Source organism: Mytilus edulis, chromosome 4, assembly GCF_963676685.1.
Source record: "Mytilus edulis chromosome 4, xbMytEdul2.2, whole genome shotgun sequence".
Lineage (NCBI taxonomy): Eukaryota > Metazoa > Mollusca > Bivalvia > Mytilida > Mytilidae > Mytilus > Mytilus edulis.
In genome coordinates this window covers 25,124,145-25,142,848 of record NC_092347.1, presented here as the reverse complement: position 1 = coordinate 25,142,848, position 18,704 = coordinate 25,124,145, and the positions used below count along the sequence as shown (strand labels likewise).

At 34.5% G+C, this 18,704-nt stretch overlaps 1 long non-coding RNA gene across 1 annotated transcript; it reads right to left on the bottom strand.

Moving 5' to 3' along the window:
• Positions 1-710: 710 nt before the first annotated feature.
• On the bottom strand, positions 711-4,394 carry LOC139519288 (uncharacterized). The gene is made up of 2 exons (XR_011663559.1): positions 2,508-4,394; positions 711-1,207 (listed from the first exon to the last, which is right to left on the bottom strand). It is a non-coding gene; the product is annotated as an uncharacterized lncRNA (long non-coding RNA).
• Positions 4,395-18,704: the final 14,310 nt, after the last annotated feature.

The following is an 18,704-nucleotide window of genomic DNA, read 5'->3' as shown; positions in this document are numbered from 1 at the left end:
AAAATAAAAGGTTTTTTTGTGGATCGAATCAGTCAATTACTATCAAATATCAAATGTATATCATTTCAAAATTACATAAAAAGATCCTTTTGAATAACCCACACCATATCCTGAAAAAAAAGGTACCACTGAACTATATATATAGCTATCCATAGAACAAAAGCAAGAAACAGACAATAAAACCTGACCAATCAGAACTAGCTCAGAAAACAACTGTTAATTGTTAGAAAAGACTTTGCACTTGAAGCACAATGTATTTCTGAAATGATCATTTGATATTTGTTCTGCAATATCAAATTGTTTTCAAATTAAGATTAATATTCTGTTACAAAATTCTACTATTAATTTGGTACATCTGACCTTCAAAACAGCGGTACTCCAAAAATAACCCCTGGTTTTCTGAAAATCTTAAATTAGTGTACTATAGAGCGCATTAATCCCAAATTTTTAATGCAAACTGACAGACAAGTGAATTTTAGCTCAAAATGGTCGAAATATATTTCTCTTTCACCAAAAGTTTCATTTCTGCGAATTTGTTGGTTAAATTAAGTAAACAATGACATCAAAAGCACTATTTTGTGTTACAGTAGGCCTACTTTTACATACGTTCAAAATTTGAGGGAGTAATTGGTGGTCTGACACCTACATAACACTAGGAGATAACTCTGTAAGAAACAGCTAACATTTTTATACACAATTTCTTTTAAACATTTTCTCATTGTTGAAGGACTTGTCTGTGAACTTGTATATGAAGAACAGCAATAAAATAAAAGGGTTTCTTTGTTGTAGACCAAGTAAATTTGACATTTTCCCGCTCTTATTCTTCAATTTTCCTGGTTCTTAACAACAGGGACATTAGAAAGAACCAATCCAGCGTATCTTTAGTTTGGCTGCGTCATTTTTCCATGTGGACTGCTTCCCAAAAATGAAACCAGATAATCTCCAGAAAACTTCAGCATGACATCTCAAAGTCCCCTTCTACAGGCATAGGCAGTAAGCCTGTAGCTGTCGTAGGTCGCTAGCAAACATCTGAGCCGCCCGTCCCCGCGAGTCTGCGACGTAGGCCATCTCAACATCCATGACTGTCGTCCCATTTGGAGGTAACCAGCTACTTCGAGGAAACACCACAAACAGCAAAATCACTTAATCCTACTTGCATTGCCTATATTTCTTCAAGTCTTTCACTTTGGGCTGCTTCTTCTGTCCTCTTTGGTAGAATCCGAAATAAAAGAATGTCATTATTAGTCAGATTAATGTACACAAATCAAAACATTTTTATAAACAATTTTTTTATACATTTTCTCATTGTTGAAGGACTTGTCTGTCAACTTGAATATGAAGAACAGCAATAAAATAAAAGGTTTTTTTGTGGATCGAATCAGTCAATTACTATCAAATATCAAATGTATATCATTTCAAAATTACATAAAAAGATCCTTTTGAATAACCCACACCATATCCTGAAAAAAAAGGTACCACTGAACTATATATATAGCTATCCATAGAACAAAAGCAAGAAACAGACAATAAAACCTGACCAATCAGAACTAGCTCAGAAAACAACTGTTAATTGTTAGAAAAGACTTTGCACTTGAAGCACAATGTATTTCTGAAATGATCATTTGATATTTGTTCTGCAATATCAAATTGTTTTCAAATTAAGATTAATATTCTGTTACAAAATTCTACTATTAATTTGGTACATCTGACCTTCAAAACAGCGGTACTCCAAAAATAACCCCTGGTTTTCTGAAAATCTTAAATTAGTGTACTATAGAGCGCATTAATCCCAAATTTTTAATGCAAACTGACAGACAAGTGAATTTTAGCTCAAAATGGTCGAAATATATTTCTCTTTCACCAAAAGTTTCATTTCTGCGAATTTGTTGGTTAAATTAAGTAAACAATGACATCAAAAGCACTATTTTGTGTTACAGTAGGCCTACTTTTACATACGTTCAAAATTTGAGGGAGTAATTGGTGGTCTGACACCTACATAACACTAGGAGATAACTCTGTAAGAAACAGCTAACATTTTTATACACAATTTCTTTTAAACATTTTCTCATTGTTGAAGGACTTGTCTGTGAACTTGTATATGAAGAACAGCAATAAAATAAAAGGGTTTCTTTGTTGTAGACCAAGTAAATTTGACATTTTCCCGCTCTTATTCTTCAATTTTCCTGGTTCTTAACAACAGGGACATTAGAAAGAACCAATCCAGCGTATCTTTAGTTTGGCTGCGTCATTTTTCCATGTGGACTGCTTCCCAAAAATGAAACCAGATAATCTCCAGAAAACTTCAGCATGACATCTCAAAGTCCCCTTCTACAGGCATAGGCAGTAAGCCTGTAGCTGTCGTAGGTCGCTAGCAAACATCTGAGCCGCCCGTCCCCGCGAGTCTGCGACGTAGGCCATCTCAACATCCATGACTGTCGTCCCATTTGGAGGTAACCAGCTACTTCGAGGAAACACCACAAACAGCAAAATCACTTAATCCTACTTACATTGCCTATATTTCTTCAAGTCTTTCACTTTGGGCTGCTTCTTCTGTCCTCTTTGGTAGAATCCGAAATAAAAGAATGTCATTATTAGTCAGATTAATGTACACAAATCAAAACATTTTTATAAACAATTTTTTTATACATTTTCTCATTGTTGAAGGACTTGTCTGTCAACTTGAATATGAAGAACAGCAATAAAATAAAAGGTTTTTTTGTGGATCGAATCAGTCAATTACTATCAAATATCAAATGTATATCATTTCAAAATTACATAAAAAGATCCTTTTGAATAACCCACACCATATCCTGAAAAAAAAGGTACCACTGAACTATATATATAGCTATCCATAGAACAAAAGCAAGAAACAGACAATAAAACCTGACCAATCAGAACTAGCTCAGAAAACAACTGTTAATTGTTAGAAAAGACTTTGCACTTGAAGCACAATGTATTTCTGAAATGATCATTTGATATTTGTTCTGCAATATCAAATTGTTTTCAAATTAAGATTAATATTCTGTTACAAAATTCTACTATTAATTTGGTACATCTGACCTTCAAAACAGCGGTACTCCAAAAATAACCCCTGGTTTTCTGAAAATCTTAAATTAGTGTACTATAGAGCGCATTAATCCCAAATTTTTAATGCAAACTGACAGACAAGTGAATTTTAGCTCAAAATGGTCGAAATATATTTCTCTTTCACCAAAAGTTTCATTTCTGCGAATTTGTTGGTTAAATTAAGTAAACAATGACATCAAAAGCACTATTTTGTGTTACAGTAGGCCTACTTTTACATACGTTCAAAATTTGAGGGAGTAATTGGTGGTCTGACACCTACATAACACTAGGAGATAACTCTGTAAGAAACAGCTAACATTTTTATACACAATTTCTTTTAAACATTTTCTCATTGTTGAAGGACTTGTCTGTGAACTTGTATATGAAGAACAGCAATAAAATAAAAGGGTTTCTTTGTTGTAGACCAAGTAAATTTGACATTTTCCCGCTCTTATTCTTCAATTTTCCTGGTTCTTAACAACAGGGACATTAGAAAGAATCAATCCAGCGTATCTTTAGTTTGGCTGCGTCATTTTTCCATGTGGACTGCTTCCCAAAAATGAAACCAGATAATCTCCAGAAAACTTCAGCATGACATCTCAAAGTCCCCTTCTACAGGCATAGGCAGTAAGCCTGTAGCTGTTGTAGGTCGCTAGCAAACATCTGAGCCGCCCGTCCCCGCGAGTCTGCGACGTAGGCCATCTCAACATCCATGACTGTCGTCCCATTTGGAGGTAACCAGCTACTTCGAGGAAACACCACAAACAGCAAAATCACTTAATCCTACTTACATTGCCTATATTTCTTCAAGTCTTTCACTTTGGGCTGCTTCTTCTGTCCTCTTTGGTAGAATCCGAAATAAAAGAATGTCATTATTAGTCAGATTAATGTACACAAATCAAAACATTTTTATAAACAATTTTTTTATACATTTTCTCATTGTTGAAGGACTTGTCTGTCAACTTGAATATGAAGAACAGCAATAAAATAAAAGGTTTTTTTGTGGATCGAATCAGTCAATTACTATCAAATATCAAATGTATATCATTTCAAAATTACATAAAAAGATCCTTTTGAATAACCCACACCATATCCTGAAAAAAAAGGTACCACTGAACTATATATATAGCTATCCATAGAACAAAAGCAAGAAACAGACAATAAAACCTGACCAATCAGAACTAGCTCAGAAAACAACTGTTAATTGTTAGAAAAGACTTTGCACTTGAAGCACAATGTATTTCTGAAATGATCATTTGATATTTGTTCTGCAATATCAAATTGTTTTCAAATTAAGATTAATATTCTGTTACAAAATTCTACTATTAATTTGGTACATTTGACCTTCAAAACAGCGGTACTCCAAAAATAACCCCTGGTTTTCTGAAAATCTTAAATTAGTGTACCATAGAGCGCATTAATCCCAAATTTTTAATGCAAACTGACAGACAAGTGAATTTTAGCTCAAAATGGTCGAAATATATTTCTCTTTCACCAAAAGTTTCATTTCTGCGAATTTGTTGGTTAAATTAAGTAAACAATGACATCAAAAGCACTATTTTGTGTTACAGTAGGCCTACTTTTACATACGTTCAAAATTTGAGGGAGTAATTGGTGGTCTGACACCTACATAACACTAGGAGATAACTCTGTAAGAAACAGCTAACATTTTTATACACAATTTCTTTTAAACATTTTCTCATTGTTGAAGGACTTGTCTGTGAACTTGTATATGAAGAACAGCAATAAAATAAAAGGGTTTCTTTGTTGTAGACCAAGTAAATTTGACATTTTCCCGCTCTTATTCTTCAATTTTCCTGGTTCTTAACAACAGGGACATTAGAAAGAACCAATCCAGCGTATCTTTAGTTTGGCTGCGTCATTTTTCCATGTGGACTGCTTCCCAAAAATGAAACCAGATAATCTCCAGAAAACTTCAGCATGACATCTCAAAGTCCCCTTCTACAGGCATAGGCAGTAAGCCTGTAGCTGTCGTAGGTCGCTAGCAAACATCTGAGCCGCCCGTCCCCGCGAGTCTGCGACGTAGGCCATCTCAACATCCATGACTGTCGTCCCATTTGGAGGTAACCAGCTACTTCGAGGAAACACCACAAACAGCAAAATCACTTAATCCTACTTACATTGCCTATATTTCTTCAAGTCTTTCACTTTGGGCTGCTTCTTCTGTCCTCTTTGGTAGAATCCGAAATAAAAGAATGTCATTATTAGTCAGATTAATGTACACAAATCAAAACATTTTTATAAACAATTTTTTTATACATTTTCTCATTGTTGAAGGACTTGTCTGTCAACTTGAATATGAAGAACAGCAATAAAATAAAAGGTTTTTTTGTGGATCGAATCAGTCAATTACTATCAAATATCAAATGTATATCATTTCAAAATTACATAAAAAGATCCTTTTGAATAACCCACACCATATCCTGAAAAAAAAGGTACCACTGAACTATATATATAGCTATCCATAGAACAAAAGCAAGAAACAGACAATAAAACCTGACCAATCAGAACTAGCTCAGAAAACAACTGTTAATTGTTAGAAAAGACTTTGCACTTGAAGCACAATGTATTTCTGAAATGATCATTTGATATTTGTTCTGCAATATCAAATTGTTTTCAAATTAAGATTAATATTCTGTTACAAAATTCTACTATTAATTTGGTACATCTGACCTTCAAAACAGCGGTACTCCAAAAATAACCCCTGGTTTTCTGAAAATCTTAAATTAGTGTACTATAGAGCGCATTAATCCCAAATTTTTAATGCAAACTGACAGACAAGTGAATTTTAGCTCAAAATGGTCGAAATATATTTCTCTTTCACCAAAAGTTTCATTTCTGCGAATTTGTTGGTTAAATTAAGTAAACAATGACATCAAAAGCACTATTTTGTGTTACAGTAGGCCTACTTTTACATACGTTCAAAATTTGAGGGAGTAATTGGTGGTCTGACACCTACATAACACTAGGAGATAACTCTGTAAGAAACAGCTAACATTTTTATACACAATTTCTTTTAAACATTTTCTCATTGTTGAAGGACTTGTCTGTGAACTTGTATATGAAGAACAGCAATAAAATAAAAGGGTTTCTTTGTTGTAGACCAAGTAAATTTGACATTTTCCCGCTCTTATTCTTCAATTTTCCTGGTTCTTAACAACAGGGACATTAGAAAGAATCAATCCAGCGTATCTTTAGTTTGGCTGCGTCATTTTTCCATGTGGACTGCTTCCCAAAAATGAAACCAGATAATCTCCAGAAAACTTCAGCATGACATCTCAAAGTCCCCTTCTACAGGCATAGGCAGTAAGCCTGTAGCTGTTGTAGGTCGCTAGCAAACATCTGAGCCGCCCGTCCCCGCGAGTCTGCGACGTAGGCCATCTCAACATCCATGACTGTCGTCCCATTTGGAGGTAACCAGCTACTTCGAGGAAACACCACAAACAGCAAAATCACTTAATCCTACTTACATTGCCTATATTTCTTCAAGTCTTTCACTTTGGGCTGCTTCTTCTGTCCTCTTTGGTAGAATCCGAAATAAAAGAATGTCATTATTAGTCAGATTAATGTACACAAATCAAAACATTTTTATAAACAATTTTTTTATACATTTTCTCATTGTTGAAGGACTTGTCTGTCAACTTGAATATGAAGAACAGCAATAAAATAAAAGGTTTTTTTGTGGATCGAATCAGTCAATTACTATCAAATATCAAATGTATATCATTTCAAAATTACATAAAAAGATCCTTTTGAATAACCCACACCATATCCTGAAAAAAAAGGTACCACTGAACTATATATATAGCTATCCATAGAACAAAAGCAAGAAACAGACAATAAAACCTGACCAATCAGAACTAGCTCAGAAAACAACTGTTAATTGTTAGAAAAGACTTTGCACTTGAAGCACAATGTATTTCTGAAATGATCATTTGATATTTGTTCTGCAATATCAAATTGTTTTCAAATTAAGATTAATATTCTGTTACAAAATTCTACTATTAATTTGGTACATTTGACCTTCAAAACAGCGGTACTCCAAAAATAACCCCTGGTTTTCTGAAAATCTTAAATTAGTGTACCATAGAGCGCATTAATCCCAAATTTTTAATGCAAACTGACAGACAAGTGAATTTTAGCTCAAAATGGTCGAAATATATTTCTCTTTCACCAAAAGTTTCATTTCTGCGAATTTGTTGGTTAAATTAAGTAAACAATGACATCAAAAGCACTATTTTGTGTTACAGTAGGCCTACTTTTACATACGTTCAAAATTTGAGGGAGTAATTGGTGGTCTGACACCTACATAACACTAGGAGATAACTCTGTAAGAAACAGCTAACATTTTTATACACAATTTCTTTTAAACATTTTCTCATTGTTGAAGGACTTGTCTGTGAACTTGTATATGAAGAACAGCAATAAAATAAAAGGGTTTCTTTGTTGTAGACCAAGTAAATTTGACATTTTCCCGCTCTTATTCTTCAATTTTCCTGGTTCTTAACAACAGGGACATTAGAAAGAACCAATCCAGCGTATCTTTAGTTTGGCTGCGTCATTTTTCCATGTGGACTGCTTCCCAAAAATGAAACCAGATAATCTCCAGAAAACTTCAGCATGACATCTCAAAGTCCCCTTCTACAGGCATAGGCAGTAAGCCTGTAGCTGTCGTAGGTCGCTAGCAAACATCTGAGCCGCCCGTCCCCGCGAGTCTGCGACGTAGGCCATCTCAACATCCATGACTGTCGTCCCATTTGGAGGTAACCAGCTACTTCGAGGAAACACCACAAACAGCAAAATCACTTAATCCTACTTACATTGCCTATATTTCTTCAAGTCTTTCACTTTGGGCTGCTTCTTCTGTCCTCTTTGGTAGAATCCGAAATAAAAGAATGTCATTATTAGTCAGATTAATGTACACAAATCAAAACATTTTTATAAACAATTTTTTTATACATTTTCTCATTGTTGAAGGACTTGTCTGTCAACTTGAATATGAAGAACAGCAATAAAATAAAAGGTTTTTTTGTGGATCGAATCAGTCAATTACTATCAAATATCAAATGTATATCATTTCAAAATTACATAAAAAGATCCTTTTGAATAACCCACACCATATCCTGAAAAAAAAGGTACCACTGAACTATATATATAGCTATCCATAGAACAAAAGCAAGAAACAGACAATAAAACCTGACCAATCAGAACTAGCTCAGAAAACAACTGTTAATTGTTAGAAAAGACTTTGCACTTGAAGCACAATGTATTTCTGAAATGATCATTTGATATTTGTTCTGCAATATCAAATTGTTTTCAAATTAAGATTAATATTCTGTTACAAAATTCTACTATTAATTTGGTACATCTGACCTTCAAAACAGCGGTACTCCAAAAATAACCCCTGGTTTTCTGAAAATCTTAAATTAGTGTACTATAGAGCGCATTAATCCCAAATTTTTAATGCAAACTGACAGACAAGTGAATTTTAGCTCAAAATGGTCGAAATATATTTCTCTTTCACCAAAAGTTTCATTTCTGCGAATTTGTTGGTTAAATTAAGTAAACAATGACATCAAAAGCACTATTTTGTGTTACAGTAGGCCTACTTTTACATACGTTCAAAATTTGAGGGAGTAATTGGTGGTCTGACACCTACATAACACTAGGAGATAACTCTGTAAGAAACAGCTAACATTTTTATACACAATTTCTTTTAAACATTTTCTCATTGTTGAAGGACTTGTCTGTGAACTTGTATATGAAGAACAGCAATAAAATAAAAGGGTTTCTTTGTTGTAGACCAAGTAAATTTGACATTTTCCCGCTCTTATTCTTCAATTTTCCTGGTTCTTAACAACAGGGACATTAGAAAGAACCAATCCAGCGTATCTTTAGTTTGGCTGCGTCATTTTTCCATGTGGACTGCTTCCCAAAAATGAAACCAGATAATCTCCAGAAAACTTCAGCATGACATCTCAAAGTCCCCTTCTACAGGCATAGGCAGTAAGCCTGTAGCTGTCGTAGGTCGCTAGCAAACATCCGAGCCGCCCGTCCCCGCGAGTCTGCGACGTAGGCCATCTCAACATCCATGACTGTCGTCCCATTTGGAGGTAACCAGCTACTTCGAGGAAACACCACAAACAGCAAAATCACTTAATCCTACTTACATTGCCTATATTTCTTCAAGTCTTTCACTTTGGGCTGCTTCTTCTGTCCTCTTTGGTAGAATCCGAAATAAAAGAATGTCATTATTAGTCAGATTAATGTACACAAATCAAAACATTTTTATAAACAATTTTTTTATACATTTTCTCATTGTTGAAGGACTTGTCTGTCAACTTGAATATGAAGAACAGCAATAAAATAAAAGGTTTTTTTGTGGATCGAATCAGTCAATTACTATCAAATATCAAATGTATATCATTTCAAAATTACATAAAAAGATCCTTTTGAATAACCCACACCATATCCTGAAAAAAAAGGTACCACTGAACTATATATATAGCTATCCATAGAACAAAAGCAAGAAACAGACAATAAAACCTGACCAATCAGAACTAGCTCAGAAAACAACTGTTAATTGTTAGAAAAGACTTTGCACTTGAAGCACAATGTATTTCTGAAATGATCATTTGATATTTGTTCTGCAATATCAAATTGTTTTCAAATTAAGATTAATATTCTGTTACAAAATTCTACTATTAATTTGGTACATCTGACCTTCAAAACAGCGGTACTCCAAAAATAACCCCTGGTTTTCTGAAAATCTTAAATTAGTGTACTATAGAGCGCATTAATCCCAAATTTTTAATGCAAACTGACAGACAAGTGAATTTTAGCTCAAAATGGTCGAAATATATTTCTCTTTCACCAAAAGTTTCATTTCTGCGACTTTGTTGGTTAAATTAAGTAAACAATGACATCAAAAGCACTATTTTGTGTTACAGTAGGCCTACTTTTACATACGTTCAAAATTTGAGGGAGTAATTGGTGGTCTGACACCTACATAACACTAGGAGATAACTCTGTAAGAAACAGCTAACATTTTTATACACAATTTTTTTTAAACATTTTCTCATTGTTGAAGGACTTGTCTGTGAACTTGTATATGAAGAACAGCAATAAAATAAAAGGGTTTCTTTGTTGTAGACCAAGTAAATTTGACATTTTCCCGCTCTTATTCTTCAATTTTCCTGGTTCTTAACAACAGGGACATTAGAAAGAACCAATCCAGCGTATCTTTAGTTTGGCTGCGTCATTTTTCCATGTGGACTGCTTCCCAAAAATGAAACCAGATAATCTCCAGAAAACTTCAGCATGACATCTCAAAGTCCCCTTCTACAGGCATAGGCAGTAAGCCTGTAGCTGTCGTAGGTCGCTAGCAAACATCTGAGCCGCCCGTCCCCGCGAGTCTGCGACGTAGGCCATCTCAACATCCATGACTGTCGTCCCATTTGGAGGTAACCAGCTACTTCGAGGAAACACCACAAACAGCAAAATCACTTAATCCTACTTACATTGCCTATATTTCTTCAAGTCTTTCACTTTGGGCTGCTTCTTCTGTCCTCTTTGGTAGAATCCGAAATAAAAGAATGTCATTATTAGTCAGATTAATGTACACAAATCAAAACATTTTTATAAACAATTTTTTTATACATTTTCTCATTGTTGAAGGACTTGTCTGTCAACTTGAATATGAAGAACAGCAATAAAATAAAAGGTTTTTTTGTGGATCGAATCAGTCAATTACTATCAAATATCAAATGTATATCATTTCAAAATTACATAAAAAGATCCTTTTGAATAACCCACACCATATCCTGAAAAAAAAGGTACCACTGAACTATATATATAGCTATCCATAGAACAAAAGCAAGAAACAGACAATAAAACCTGACTAATCAGAACTAGCTCAGAAAACAACTGTTAATTGTTAGAAAAGACTTTGCACTTGAAGCACAATGTATTTCTGAAATGATCATTTGATATTTGTTCTGCAATATCAAATTGTTTTCAAATTAAGATAAATATTCTGTTACAAAATTCTACTATTAATTTGGTACATCTGACCTTCAAAACAGCGGTACTCCAAAAATAACCCCTGGTTTTCTGAAAATCTTAAATTAGTGTACTATAGAGCGCATTAATCCCAAATTTTTAATGCAAACTGACAAACAAGTGAATTTTAGCTCAAAATGGTCGAAATATATTTCTCTTTCACCAAAAGTTTCATTTCTGCGAATTTGTTGGTTAAATTAAGTAAACAATGACATCAAAAGCACTATTTTGTGTTACAGTAGGCCTACTTTTACATACGTTCAAAATTTGAGGGAGTAATTGGTGGTCTGACACCTACATAACACTAGGAGATAACTCTGTAAGAAACAGCTAACATTTTTATACACAATTTTTTTTAAACATTTTCTCATTGTTGAAGGACTTGTCTGTGAACTTGTATATGAAGAACAGCAATAAAATAAAAGGGTTTCTTTGTTGTAGACCAAGTAAATTTGACATTTTCCCGCTCTTATTCTTCAATTTTCCTGGTTCTTAACAACAGGGACATTAGAAAGAACCAATCCAGCGTATCTTTAGTTTGGCTACGTCATTTTTCCATGTGGACTGCTTCCCAAAAATGAAACCAGATAATCTCCAGAAAACTTCAGCATGACATCTCAAAGTCCCCTTCTACAGGCATAGGCAGTAAGCCTGTAGCTGTCGTACGTCGCTAGCAAACATCTGAGCCGCCCGTCCCCGCGAGTCTGCGACGTAGGCCATCTCAACATCCATGACTGTCGTCCCATTTGGAGGTAACCAGCTACTTCGAGGAAACACCACAAACAGCAAAATCACTTAATCCTACTTACATTGCCTATATTTCTTCAAGTCTTTCACTTTGGGCTGCTTCTTCTGTCCTCTTTGGTAGAATCCGAAATAAAAGAATGTCATTATTAGTCAGATTAATGTACACAAATCAAAACATTTTTAAACACATTTTTTATTAAACATTTTCTCATTGTTGGAGGACTTGTCTGTGAACTTGTACATGAAGAACAGCAATAAAATAAAAGGGTTTCTTTGTTGTAGACCAAGTAAATTTGACATTTTCCCGCTCTTATTCTTCAATTTTAAACACATTTTTTTTTAAACATTTTCTCATTGTTGAAGGACTTGTCTGTGAACTTGTATATGAAGAACAGCAATAAAATAAAAGGGTTTCTTTGTTGTAGACCAAGTAAATTTGACATTTTCCCGCTCTTATTCTTCAATTTTTCCTGTTTCTTAATAACAGGGACATTAGAAAGAACCAATCCAGCGTATCTTTAGTTTGGCTGCGTCATTTTTCCATGTGGACTGCTTCCCAAAAATGAAACCAAATAATCTCCAGAAAACTTCAGCATGACATCTCAAAGTCCCCTTCTACAGGCATAGGCAGTAAGCCTGTAGCTGTCGTAGGTCGCTAGCGAACATCTGAGCCGCCTGTCCTCGCGAGTCTGCGACGTAGGCCATCTCAACATACATGACTGTCGTCCCATTTGGAGGTAACCAGCTACTTCGAGGAAACACCACAAACAGCAAAATCACTTAATCCTACTTACATTGCCTATATTTCTTCAAGTCTTTCACTTTGGGCTGCTTCTTCTGTCCTCTTTGGTAGAATCCGAAATAAAAGAATGTCATTATTAGTCAGATTAATGTACACAAATCAAAACATTTTTATAAACAATTTTTTTATACATTTTCTCATTGTTGAAGGACTTGTCTGTCAACTTGAATATGAAGAACAGCAATAAAATAAAAGGTTTTTTTGTGGATCGAATCAGTCAATTACTATCAAATATCAAATGTATATCATTTCAAAATTACATAAAAAGATCCTTTTGAATAACCCACACCATATCCTGAAAAAAAAGGTACCACTGAACTATATATATAGCTATCCATAGAACAAAAGCAAGAAACAGACAATAAAACCTGACCAATCAGAACTAGCTCAGAAAACAACTGTTAATTGTTAGAAAAGACTTTGCACTTGAAGCACAATGTATTTCTGAAATGATCATTTGATATTTGTTCTGCAATATCAAATTGTTTTCAAATTAAGATTAATATTCTGTTACAAAATTCTACTATTAATTTGGTACATCTGACCTTCAAAACAGCGGTACTCCAAAAATAACCCCTGGTTTTCTGAAAATCTTAAATTAGTGTACTATAGAGCGCATTAATCCCAAATTTTTAATGCAAACTGACAGACAAGTGAATTTTAGCTCAAAATGGTCTAAAAATATATTTCTCTTTCACCAAAAGTTGCATTTCTGCGAATTTGTTGGTTAAATTAAGTAAACAATGACATCAAAAGCACTATTTTGTGTTACAGTAGGCCTACTTTTACATACGTTCAAAATTTGAGGGAGTAATTGGTGGTCTAACACCTACATAACACTAGGAGATAACTCTGTAAGAAACAGCTAACATTTTTATACACAATTTTTTTTAAACATTTTCTCATTGTTGAAGGACTTGTCTGTGAACTTATATATGAAGAACAGCAATAAAATAAAAAGGTTTCTTTGTTGTAGACCAAGTAAATTTGACATTTTCCCGCTCTTATTCTTCAATTTTCCTGGTTCTTAACAACAGGGACATTAGAAAGAACCAATCCAGCGTATCTTTAGTTTGGCTGCGTCATTTTTCCATGTGGACTGCTTCCCAAAAATGAAACCAAATAATCTCCAGAAAACTTCAGCATGACATCTCAAAGTCCCCTTCTACAGGCATAGGCAGTAAGCCTGTAGCTGTCGTAGGTCGCTAGCGAACATCTGAGCCGCCTGTCCTCGCGAGTCTGCGACGTAGGCCATCTCAACATACATGACTGTCGTCCCATTTGGAGGTAACCAGCTACTTCGAGGAAACACCACAAACAGCAAAATCACTTAATCCTACTTACATTGCCTATATTTCTTCAAGTCTTTCACTTTGGGCTGCTTCTTCTGTCCTCTTTGGTAGAATCCGAAATAAAAGAATGTCATTATTAGTCAGATTAATGTACACAAATCAAAACATTTTTAAACACATTTTTTATTAAACATTTTCTCATTGTTGGAGGACTTGTCTGTGAACTTGTACATGAAGAACAGCAATAAAATAAAAGGGTTTCTTTGTTGTAGACCAAGTAAATTTGACATTTTCCCGCTCTTATTCTTCAATTTTAAACACATTTTTTTTAAAACATTTTCTCATTGTTGAAGGACTTGTCTGTGAACTTGTATATGAAGAACAGCAATAAAATAAAAGGGTTTCTTTGTTGTAGACCAAGTAAATTTGACATTTTCCCGCTCTTATTCTTCAATTTTTCCTGTTTCTTAACAACAGGGACATTAGAAAGAACCAATCCAGCGTATCTTTAGTTTTGCTGCGTCATTTTTCCATGTGGACTGCTTCCCAAAAATGAAACCAAATAATCTCCAGAAAACTTCAGCATGACATCTCAAAGTCCCCTTCTACAGGCATAGGCAGTAAGCCTGTAGCTGTCGTAGGTCGCTAGCGAACATCTGAGCCGCCTGTCCTCGCGAGTCTGCGACGTAGGCCATCTCAACATACATGACTGTCGTCCCATTTGGAGGTAACCAGCTACTTCGAGGAAACGCCACAAACAGCAAAATCACTTAATCCTACTAACATTGCCTATATTTCTTCAAGTCTTTCACTTTGGGCTGCTTCTTCTGTCCTCTTTGGTAGAATTGGAAATAAAAGAAAGTCATTATTATTCAGATTAATGTACACAAATCAAAACATTTTTAAACACATTTTTTATTAAACATTTTCTCATTGTTGAAGGACTTGTCTGTGAACTTGTATATGAAGAACAGCAATAAAATAAAAGGGTTTCTTTGTTGTAGACCAAGTAAATTTGACATTTTCCATCTCTTATTCTTCAATTTTTCCTGCTTCTTAATAACAGGGACATTAGAAAGAACCAATCCAGCGTATCTTTAGTTTGGCTGCGTCATTTTTCCATGTGGACTGCTTCCCAAAAATGAAACCAGATAATCTCCAGAAAACTTCAGCATGACATCTCAAAGTCCCCTTCTACAGGCATAGGCAGGAAGCCTGTAGCTGTCGTAGTTCACTAACGAACATACAAGGCGCCCGTCCTCGCGAGTCTGCGACGTAGGCCATCTCAACATCCATGACTGTCGCATTTGGAGGTAACCAGCTACTTCGAGGAAACACCACAAACAGCGAAATCACTTAATCCTACTTACATTGCCTATATTTCTTCAAGTCTTTCACTTTGGGCTGCTTCTTCTGTCCTCTTTGGTAGAATTGGAAATAAAAGAAAGTCATTATTATTCAGATTAATGTACACAAATCAAAACATATTTAAACATCTTTTTTTAAACATTTTCTCATTGTTGAATTTTCCACATCTTTTTATTCTATTTTTTCCTTAGTCCTCCTTGATAGAATTGGAAACTAAAACATGTTCACTTAGCAAAAAAAAACAATAGACCATGACTAAGGAGGCAGAGCAAAATAGTCGCTGTGAAAACGATTCAAATGCTGATACAACTGCATATCAAATATTATTGACTTACCACTAGTTGTTCCCAATAAACTGACCTAATCACAAACAAATCCATGTAAAATAAGCAAAAGCTTCAAAGTCAATAGACCATGATTGAGGGGGCAGGGTCTATGGAAATGAGATGTGCCAGTACTAATAGGACTAAAATAAAGGACTGCATACCAAATATGATTGATCTACAACTTCTATTTCACCACAAACTAGATCTAATCACAAATTTTAAAATACATTACTGCCGCTGTGGTCGATGCCAGAAACAGCATACCTTTATCTCACTTTCAGACCCTAGCTGTCAAGTGAGACAATAATATTACAACCATACACATGAAAAATATATCTTAAAATAAGAAGTTCCCTTTAAACAAACCTTAACACAAACTAATACATAAACTAAGCAAAATTTCAAAGTCAATAAACCATAACTGAGAAGGCGGGCGGAGCAAAATAATCTCCATGGTAATGAAATGTGCCAATACTAATACAACTGCATACCAAGTATCTTTGATTATTAATTAACTGCACTTTTATTGGACTTAAATATGATGAACAAGAATGTGTCCATAGTACACGGATGCCCCACTCGCACTATCATTTTCTATGTGCAGTGGACCATGAAATTTGGGTCAAAATTATAATTTGGAATTATAATTAGAAAGATCATATTATAGGAAACATGTGTACAAATGTACTAAGTTTCAAGTTGATGTAACTTTAACTTCATCAAAAACTACCTTGACCAAAACATTAACCTGAACTTCACACTATCATTTTCTATGTTCAGTGGATCATGAAATTGGGGTCAAAACTATAATTTGGCATTAAAATTAGAAAGATCATATCATGGGAAACATGTGTACTAAGTTTCAAGTTGATTGGACTTCAACTTCTTCAAAAACTACCTTGACCAAAAACTTTAACCTGAACTTCGCACCATAATTTTCTATGTTCAGTGGACCATGAAATTGGGGTCAAAACTATAATTTGGCATTAAAATTAGAAAGATCATATCATGGGGAGCATGTGTACTAAGTTTCAAGTTGATTGGACTTCAACTTCTTCAAAAACTACCTTGACCAAAAACTTTAACCTGAAGCGAACGGACGGTGGGGCATAAAAATGCCTATGCAATATAAGGTGTAAACTCGGCCAATACAGATTTTTTTTTGTATTGGCCGAGTTGACATAAATACAGGATTTCGGAACATCTCTAGTTTTTATATCGAAAGCCACGATAAATACAAACTGAAAGTAAACAGTTGTTTGGAAGACGTAGTTCATGGTTTCAATTTGGTCATCATAAACATGCTGTTAGTTCAGTACGGCATATATTTCAGGCTAAAGACGGGCATCTTAATTTTAAAAGCATTTTGAAAGCAGACGATGGAATTATTTCAGGTTTGGGGAATGAGTAGATTATCACAAAATTCATTTCTTGACGACATCATAATTTCACGATAGTACAAATACTGCAAATCGATTAACTGTTTACTTTCGCTTTTTTGTTGTAAACTGTCATTTATTTTTAAACCCAAACCATGCAGGCATATGCATTTTGTAATTATGCAAATCTTTGGTCATTTGGCTTCTGGATAGTTGTATCATTTTTAAATATATTCAATTAGTTTGTTCATAACACATGCAACGGCAGTACCTTTCCAGTTACTATCTATGTGTTGCGTCTAAATTAAAATTGTAACACTTTATAGTGACTGGAAAGGGTAGAAAAATCCATCAGATGAGAAAATGCTGAAGACACCTGGAAACAGCACCAGATCATTATATATTGCATCTAATAAAAAGAAACTTAGATTTGGATAGTTCTACTGCAAGGTAAAAATATATATCTTTTGTCAAATGAAATTAAAAAAAAAATATTGTAACACTGTAGTTAATTAATAAAGATACTATTATGTGTATTTCTGTATTTTTCAGGCCAATACAGCAAGCCTCGGACCAATAAAAAGGCCAATACAGAAATACTTACTTAATAATATCATACTACCAAACACATAAAAATATACTAAATGATTATAAATCAACCTTACTGCTGAATAGGCAGATAGATCTTCACCTAATAAATATTTCTACCTTTTGTCAGATTTACTCTAAAATTGAGAGTAAAAAACAACAGCAGAACAATGCAGAAGGTCACCAACAGGTCTTCAATGTAGCGAGAATTCCCGCACCGTAGGCATCCTTCAGCTGGCCCCTAAACAAATATATACTAGTTTAGTTTTTGTACACAAGAAACTAAAATTAAAATAATACAAGACTAACAAAGGCCAGCTCTCTAGGCTCCTGACTTGGGACAGGCGCAAAAATGCGGCGGGGTTAAACATATACATGCTTTAGTTTCAGAGATATAAGCCATAAACTGCATTTTACCCCTATGTTCTATTTTGAGCCATGGCAGCCATCTGGTTGATGGCCGGCGGGTCATCAAATGCAATTTTTAAACTAGACACCATATTAAGGATGGTTTAGGCCAGGTTTAGTTTTATTTGGCCCAGTAGTTTCAGAGGAGAAGATTTATGTAAAAGTTAACAGATGACGATGACGGACGCCAAATGCATGAGAAAAGCTTACTTGGCCCTTTTGGGCCAGGTGAACTAAAAATAAATTGATCAACCATTTTTTCATTTCTATGAAGTAACTTTACTCTGAAATGAAATATAAATATATATACAACCATGCATACACATGAAAATATATAAAACAAGAATTAGTCATTAGTAGGCCCCACTAGCACTATATCATTGTCTATTTCAAATGCATTTGACATTCCAGAAAATGATACACTTTTCAAGACTTTGCTATTCATTTTTTTCCATTCCTGCAGAAGATGCCAAACAATCTAAGTTGGGAAAGAGGTTTGATAAACTCCCACATATAATAAATGTTGTGAGTAGTATTGTTTTAAATGGACAATAGATGGACAACAGACACCCACAAACAACAATAAGTTAATTTAAACTGTGTAACTGGGTGGACCATACATAGGCGGATCCAGGGGGGCCCTGGG